Source organism: Emydura macquarii, unplaced genomic scaffold (genome assembly GCF_026122565.2).
Source record: "Emydura macquarii macquarii isolate MOO-44397 ecotype Brisbane River unplaced genomic scaffold, CSIRO-AGI_Emac_v2 contig_691, whole genome shotgun sequence".
NCBI lineage: Eukaryota > Metazoa > Chordata > Testudines > Chelidae > Emydura > Emydura macquarii.
In genome coordinates, this window is record NW_027130828.1 from 16,139,791 (window position 1) to 16,148,184 (window position 8,394).

The window sequence follows — 8,394 nt, forward strand, 5'->3', positions numbered from 1 at the left end:
AGAATTTGGTGACGTCCACTGTCGGAGACAGGATGCTACGATAGATGGCTCTTGGGTCTGATCCAGTGTGGCAATTCCTATGCAGCCTCAGACTTGGTGCAGAGAGAGCGAAAGACAGAGAGAGAGTGTTGGCGGAATAGTTGCTTCTCCATACTCAAAGAGCAGAGCACAGGCTTTCAGACTACACTAAGGAAAACAAGAACAAAAAAGCACAAAAGCAACGTTTCCCTGAGAGAGCACAGCATGCGCATCTCCTCAGTAACAGTCTGCAGCAGTTCCTGAGCGCCCGCGCTGCAAAGAGTGCAAAACAGCTGCTCCTCTTAGAGCAACAGAACCGCACCGGAGTTGTCCAGCAACAGGACTGTGAGCCCCAGTACGCCTGCACCGGGCCTGGGGTGGGGGTGAGACCTGCTGTTGCAGAGAGATGGGCCAGGGATGCGACAGCCTCAGAGCAGTGGCACATCTCCCAAGAGGAAAAGCTCTCTGTGAAAAGCAGCAATCCTGCTGAGTCAGCGCGGCAGGCACTGTCCGTCTCTCCCTGTGGGTGTCTAACACAAACACTCTGTCCAGGGGCAATGGGAACGGAGAAATGATACACCCGCTGTCCAGCGTCTGATGGAGCTGGAAGGAAACCACAGCCAGCTCGCTGCCTTGCCTTTCCTGTTGTCCCTGCCTGAAGCTTGTTGTTGTACACACACTTGTTTAATAAAGGGGTGGGGGGGGACTTAAAAAAAAAACCCTCTTGAGGACAAAATGGCTGTTCTCTCAGCTGAAGGGCAGAGTTCCAGTGGGGGCAGAGTTCTGGAAGGCTACCTCAGAGAAATTTGAGCCACTTGCTAGATTTAGCTTCTCTTCTGTCATGGGGGCAAAACTCATCTCCCTCACTGCCTCAGGTACAGAGGGCCCTGAGGTTAGCGGAAGCGGTGTAGGGAGGGGATAGGATTGTGCGGGTGGAGGAGGTAGTGGGGGGAACAGACACATGGTCCATGTGCACCACATAGATCTTTGCTCTGGGTGGGAGACATGGGGGAAAGTGGGCGGACTGGATGGAGAACACAGAGGAAGGATCCGGATTCCTCTCCCATCACTCCTGATCTGTTCAGAGAAACACTGCACCAAGGCCACATCCTCTGGCTTAGCTCAGAGCCTGGGATCCACCCACAATACCTGTCGGTTTTTAAGGAGTCAGCTATTGCTCAAGCATGGTTATAACTCCTGGATTCCTCTCAGGCAGCTGGAGCAATTCCCACAGCGTGGGCCAAATGTATCAGTGGTGTAACGTCACTTAAGTCAGTGGTGCTACACCAGGGATGGCTGCTTCAGTTTAGATACAATCGTTCTGCGTTGCATAACCAACTGCTGTATAAACTGGGCAATACACCGACGTAGGTTAGATCAAAATCACAGCCAGGGATAGGTCTGAACTCCACCCCTCATAATCCTCTCTGGAGGGCAGGAAAGCAAAGATCACCCAACACTCTCTCAGGCCTTCCAGCCACATGACTCCTGTTACTGAAGCAACGTCCTGGGAGGGAGGAGGAAATAGTGTTGTAAAAAACAAACCACAGCCCGGCTGAATCTGTGAGAGCAGAGCAGAGCAGAGCAGAGCAGCAGGAAAGCACAGCCCGTGTGGACCCCCGGAGAGATGGTCTGAGTAATTATCAATGGTAAGGAAATCTCTTCCATGCAGACAAGGTCGAGCAGAGGGGGATGTTTGGCTGGTAAATACATGTGCGCTCCCTGAGTAGATTTGGTGCCCCATTTCGCAGGGAGAAAGGATGATGAGTGAATTCTTTGAAATGCCATCTGAATTGTCAGGCCTTTGCTAACTGTCTCCTTACACGGCCATGGTCTTTATTGTTGGCGGGCTGTTCCATAGTGGGGCATCCCAGCCCTGAACGAAGGGGAGGCTTCTGGAGTATCTGCTGCCTCACAGGGCAAGGGAGGGATAATTATATCCACTGGGACTCTCCACAACACACAGTAAAACCATACACTTTGTCGATCTGGATCTGGGGCGGGGACGGGGGTTGGTGTTACAAGCTAGGGAAGTAAAGTAAAATTTTGCTCATTGATTAAAAAATCATTAGGCCTGAATTGTGAATCAGGAGTAATGCTGCTGAAGTGAATGGAATTGCATGGAATAAACCTGGAGCTGGCATCTGTTGAATCTCTCTCTCTATAAGGGCTCTTTATCCAACCCTGACAGGAGATGGACTTGTATTATCATAGTGCCTAGGTGCCCCAGCCCTGGAGCAGGCCCCCATGGTGCTAGGTGCTGTACAAACACAGAACAAATAGACAGTCCTTGCCCCAAACTTTTACCTTGACGCTATGATCCTATTGCAGTCTGGATGTTTTGCTGATCCTTTGTTACAGCTCCCTGACTCCCCCATGCTTGCAGGACAGGGTTGGGCTGAGACCTTCTGGTAGGAAGGTGACTCATTGGGTCCCTAGATCAGGTAAGATCAGAGAGGGGATGATTTTCTCCTGTGAATGCCCCTTCCAACTCAGTGCCTTGTGCAGCCCAGCTTTTTTCCCCCAATGCCCTACAGGGGCCTACAAATATTTGCCCTTAGCTTGAGGAATAGAAACCAATTTTTTCTCTCTCTCTCTGCAGCCTGCAGGTATGTGGCAGCGAAGATCGGGAGCCTGTGTGGCCAGAGAAATGAGGAGCCCCCTACCAAACCGGCCCACCCAGCTGACCACAGCCAGAACCAAAGTAAGTAAAGACCCGGCTGCAGCTGTCATGCGGATTGCCATCGTGTGAGTGACCTACATCCTAGATTCGAAAGGAGGTGTAGTGCAGCAGGTTGGGACTCAGGAGACTGGGGTTCCCTTCCTAGATCTCCTGCTGCATGGCCAGGGGCAAGTCACTGCACCTCTGCTGATGTTTGCAACGTGCCGAGCGTGGCAGGGCCCCTGGGTGCTACCGTAACACGACCAACAGTACCACGCTGACTCTGTGGGATGGGTGTGGCTTCACCTTTGCGGCTGCCAGGTGCTTCCGTCCACTGTAGTGGAGACACAGGACGTGTTGCATCATTAATCCCCCCCCCCCCCCGCTCCACCCCATCACCAGGCAAAGCAGCGTTGCTCTCTCTTAAAGGGCCTGTTAGGCTTCTGGAGAGGTGGGAGCTTTGCACTAGTCAGAGCTGCAGAATTGGGCCCTTGGAGGCTAGAGCTGTTTCCTTTTCTTTCCTTCTCCTACTTTCCCACCGCTCCCGGCTTTTTACCTTTCTCCAGGAGCCAGGCAAACCGCGGCTTTTGGAACTGAGCCCAAAGCTATTTCAGATACAAGCACAGGGAAGGCTGGCTATACCTGGTCGAAGCTCTTAGCACCCGCAAGTTCCAAGATCTAGGTCTGCCTAGGGGACTTCCTGTTAGACACCAAACTGCGTCATCACACACCAGGGTCAGCGGCAAAGAGCTTTTCATTGCTAAATTCACCCCTACCCCCATGGGCTGCATCAGTCAGAGGAAGCTATTTAAAACACAGAAGTCAGCATGACTTTGCAGATGGCTCATACCATACCCACGAGGGCGGCGGCTTTCCCAGCTGCCTGCAATTCGATACCTTCAATACTAGTCACTGAATCACCTGGGACACTCCCCCCTTTATGATAAGCTCTTGGAGCCACAAAATACGGCTGTCACTTGACAGACGTGCACTTTCAATTCCTGTTAAATTGCTGTAGATTATACCAAGCCTGCATCACTTTCCGACAAAATAAGGCTAACTGAATTGCTGTCCTAACCCCTACCCCAGGGTCTGAGACTAAATTTTAAAATGCGGTAGCAATTGGCTAGTAGATTGATGAGACTGAGACGCAAGAAGTGTGTTCCAAAGAAGGGCTCCAAAATCATTTGCCCAAGCCCTAAGAAAGCAGTGAGTGGAGAGTTTACATGGTCAAGGTAACGAGTCTGATTCGCCTCACACTTACACCAGTTTTACACCAGTGTAACTCCATGATCCTCGCTGGAGTTTGTCCCAATTTGCTCTAAGGTAAGTGAGCCCACAATTGGACCAATGTCCAGAAAGGTCTAGTCAATATCAACCTGTATTGCTATATGCAGCAGCAGGGAGTGTAGCCACAGCTACTGCACCTAGACCAGCCTAGCTGTGTGGACATAGCTAACTAGGTGTGACTGAAGAACAAAGAGTTTTAAACAGGTTTGCTAAAAACCTGGTGGGGTGGGGCCGCAGAGCTGTCTGGAGGCCAAGAATTGGAACAGCAGGGATTTAACAGGTGTCAGATAAATTGCCTTGGCAGTGGTATTTAAACTTCCCTTTAAGGTAATAGACTCATCTTCAGGTGCTGTAAATCAGCATCTCCCTGTTGGAGCTCCACTAATTTACACCAATGTATTATGATGGAGAGGGCCAGGTCTTCAGCTGGTGTAAAGCTGTATTGACTTCAGGGGAGGGATGATCATTTAAAACCAGCTGAGGAGCTGGCCTAGAATCTCAAAGGCCAGGTCTGCACTAGAAGTTTTTTGCTAGTGTAGCCGTGTTGTCTTGGATGGGGGGTATGATTTTTGGGTGACACTTCTATGCCAGCAAAAGCTCTAGTGTAGACACAGTTACCCTAGGTACTGTTGGCAGTAAAGCTTATGTCACTTACTGAACCACTATAAACTATACCAACAAAAGCCTTTTTTTGTTTTTTACCTACGTTGGGCAGCTTTGTTGGCCGAGCGATACCCATATAGCTCAATCTGAAAACATTTTCTAATGCAGATCTGGCCTAATTCTTTCAGGGCTCGCTGACGCTAGAAAATTAGATCGACACAGCTACGTCGCTCAGGCGTGTGAAAAATCCACACCCCTGAATGACATAGTTAAGCCGAACTGAATCCCTGTGTAGATGGTGCTCATTCAAGGGAAGAATTCTTCCTAGCTACCACCTCTCAGGGAAGGTAGATTAACTACAGCAGCGAGAGATCTCCTCCCATCACTGCAGTAAGTATCTACACTGAAGTGCTACACCGGCACAGGTGCAGCGCAGCAGGCGTGCCGCTGGAGCATTTGAAGCGTAAACACAACCTCAGATTTACCTTGTTCTGTGTCACAGTTTTCTTCTGTAAGGTTTTGAATGCAGCCTTCTTGCTAGCGGATGGTGAAGCTTTGTCCAGAGCATGATGAAAGCCTTTTAACTCCCCCCGGCAAAGGCTGATTCCTCCTCTTTTCTCTGTTGTGCTTGCGTTTTCAGATGTAAACACAGTGGTATCAGAAGGCCCCCGAGTGACGGACCCAGTCACTAGGAATGAGGTCCTCGGCCCTGAACAGCCCTGCAGATCCTGAGGGTAGATGGCCTCAGGGCAATCCTTGGAAGCCCTAGAGCCTGACTCCACGCGAGTCTTGGTCAGCTGATGCACCTGTTCCCCGGGGATCGGAAATGTGTTGTCACCAGTACATCCATCTTGCATTTGCTCTCTATAAATCTGTATAACTATGAATTCTCCTTATTAGCCCTTTGCTACCAGGATTTCCCAGTGTGAAAGACTAATTACCGCTGACACTCAGCACCTGCTATAGCTGCTGGCTGCAACACTCACTCTGTGTTCCATGCCTGCGTGGGCCAGGGAGCATCTTGGAAAATGTGTTACTCTTTATCAGTCTAATAACAAACCAAAGTCTTAGTCAATATGTATATAGGGCCAAATTCTGCTCTCATGTATGCTGGTGCAAATCCAGAGTAACTTCACTGATGTTAATGGAGTCAGATTCTTGGCTGTTGTAAATTAGCGGAGCCTCCATTGATTGGAGCTACTCTGGTTTGCCCCAGCTGAGGATGTAGACCAGAGTAGCTCTGGATTGACACCAGTGTAATGGAGAACAGAATCTGGCCTTCAGGGCTACAAATCGGCTCTGAAACTGTCATAAAGCAGTGAAACGCCATTGATTTCAATGAAGTTACTCTGGATTTAGACAGGAGTAGGAGAGAGCAGAATTTGATCTATGGAGGGAAGACGTCACTAGTTGGTATTATAAAGTTAATGCCACCCTTGATAAGTTAGTGGGCTCCCACATACAGCAAAGTCAGTTAGTTAGTTGGAAAACTGACTCCCATCTTGTGTCCGGAGATCAGTGTCAAAGTCTTTGGTAAGGCAGCAGAGAGGACATGGAGTATGGTTTGCCTGCAGATAACAAGAGAACTTCATTAATCTGGAGCCTTCCAGAAGACATTGATGTGACCGGTATATCTAAACCTACAAAAAAGGGCCTGATTCTGATCTCACTCGTAAGGGTGTAAATCAGGAAAACCTCCATGGAAGTCAGCTGAGCCACAGTGTGTAAACCAGAGTGAGATCAACATCAGCCACACAATCATGTTCTCAATGTATTCCTAGAAAGGTACCTCCAGCCGTAGAACCCTTTGAAAGCAATATGGATTCTTGGGGCCAGATCCTCCAGGACAGCCAAAGTGTACAGACTGAGGGAAGGGCAGGGTTGTGATGGGTGCAAAGGAAGCTTGCAGCTCATCCCTGTGCTCCCCTAACTCAGGTGCTGCTTTGTCCCCCAGTACCATATTGTGACACCAGCCGTACTGCCTGATTACAGCCACGGTGCCATGCAAGGTGGCCACAGGGAACTACATGGGAGTATGTGGCCCTGGGTCTTTGGTGATCTCATTTCCTTTCCTCTGGGAAGTTCTCCCTGTATTGTCACAGTGAGCAATGACGACAGATTCACAAACTCCTTTGTGTGGAGATGAACAAGTCCGAATCCTTCCTGTGCAACAAACACAGACTTTAACCAGAAACAAAGATTAAAATCAGAATGAATGAAAACGTGCTGCTTATTTATGGTCTTTTCTACCACCAGGTCTTTTGTTGTCATTCCATTTGAGAGCATTTATTCCTTTTGAGCATACACTGCATTATAGATTAGTTGTATTACAGTTGCCATAGAGGTCCCAGGCCGGACTAGGGCCCCATGGTGTCCTACTATATGTGCAAACCCATGGCAAGAGATAGCCGCTGCTCCTGAATTGCTGACAGTCTAAACAAAGAAGACAGGCAGAGGGTGGGAGGGGAACCGGCGTAAATGATTCCCCCTCGTCCCTGGGTGCCCCCTTGCAGCTAGGAACTCCAGCACCAGGGGTACATCCCAATTCCCCTCTCGGAAGGGCTCCATGACAGGGTCTCTTGCCTCAGTAGTGGACCAGTTTATTATAAAAACATAGTGCAAATAATCCTTAACAAAAGTCCCAAAACATAGTCCACTTATCACGCGCACTCCCAGTCCCCAGGGAAATAGTCTTTAAAATCCCACCCTATCTCGCTCACCAGCGTAGCACGTGCCACACTCTGGTGTCATCCACTATACCCAGGTTCTTCTGTCCTCTCCTGTCCTGCTAGGACTGCCTTCCAGCCAGAGTGAAGCTCCTCTCTTCCCAATAGGAACCCCACTAGCCTCTCTGCTGGGAGATCATCCTCACCAGGGGAACAGCCATCACTCCCCAGTTCTGTTAACCTCTCACCTCGGACAGGCCAGCCAGCAAGGAACCCCTTCCACTGATGCCCTAGCTTCAGCCCTCCAGCTTCAACTCTCTGGCTTTGAAGTCAGCAGGAAAATCCCTGTGCTGTTCTACTGCCATCAGCCTTCTCCAACCCTGGCTGTCCAGGTTGGGGAGGTCAGCCGTAAACCCCTCTGCTGATCTTCAACCACCCTCTGACCCAGGAGCCTCCTACAGCTCCCTTCAAGGACCTCCTACTTCTCTGATTCTCCCTGAGCCATTATAGCCACCCCATCCTCTTAATCAGCCAAACTGGGAGTACCTGTTCTGGCACAGAGGCGCTGGACCTCCTTCCTTTAAAGGGTCCAGCCACCCTGGGACAGGTATGGAGAGGGGAAGTGACTTGCCTGATGTCAGTGGCAGGCCCAGTATTAGCACCAAAATATCCTGACTCCCAGTCTAGTGCCATAGGTAATGTTTTATATTGTGTCACCGTAAGCTGGTCTGTTACACAGTTTCACGACAAAGGCCTGCTCTGAACAATGAGGAACTTCCTGCTCCAAGAAACTATTCAGGCCAGGGGTGAAATTCTGGCCCCACTGAAGTCATTGTTAAAAATCCCATTGTCTTTGGAGGAGCCAGGATTTCTTTGCAGAAGCTTCATAGGCTTCAAAAAAGGATTGGACACTTCAATTGATAGTGCAAACACCCCCAGTTACATTTGATGGGATGAAAAAAATGTTATAAGGGACATAACATATTTCAGGGAATGCACTAAGAATTAACTGAGAGGGGTAAGGAAGAAATTTCTCCTTGGAGCAGGTGACTTTTTAATTGTTCCCTGTGGGTTTTCTTTCCCCTTCATCAAAAACATCTGGTAGTGGCCACTGTCGGAGACAAGATAGTGAGCTAGATCACACTGGTGTGATGT

General features: G+C 49.5%; 2 long non-coding RNA genes across 2 annotated transcripts; one reads left to right on the forward strand and one right to left on the reverse strand.

Moving 5' to 3' along the window:
- Window positions 1-1,140: 1,140 nt before the first annotated feature.
- LOC137148931 (uncharacterized) lies at window positions 1,141-2,422 on the reverse strand. The gene is made up of 2 exons (XR_010918619.1): window positions 2,326-2,422; window positions 1,141-1,525 (listed from the first exon to the last, which is right to left on the reverse strand). It is a non-coding gene; the product is annotated as an uncharacterized lncRNA (long non-coding RNA).
- Window positions 1,534-6,474, forward strand: LOC137148930 (uncharacterized). Its single transcript, XR_010918618.1, has 3 exons — window positions 1,534-1,667; window positions 2,621-2,722; window positions 5,214-6,474. It is a non-coding gene; the product is annotated as an uncharacterized lncRNA (long non-coding RNA).
- The last annotated feature ends 1,920 nt before the right edge of the window (window positions 6,475-8,394 follow it).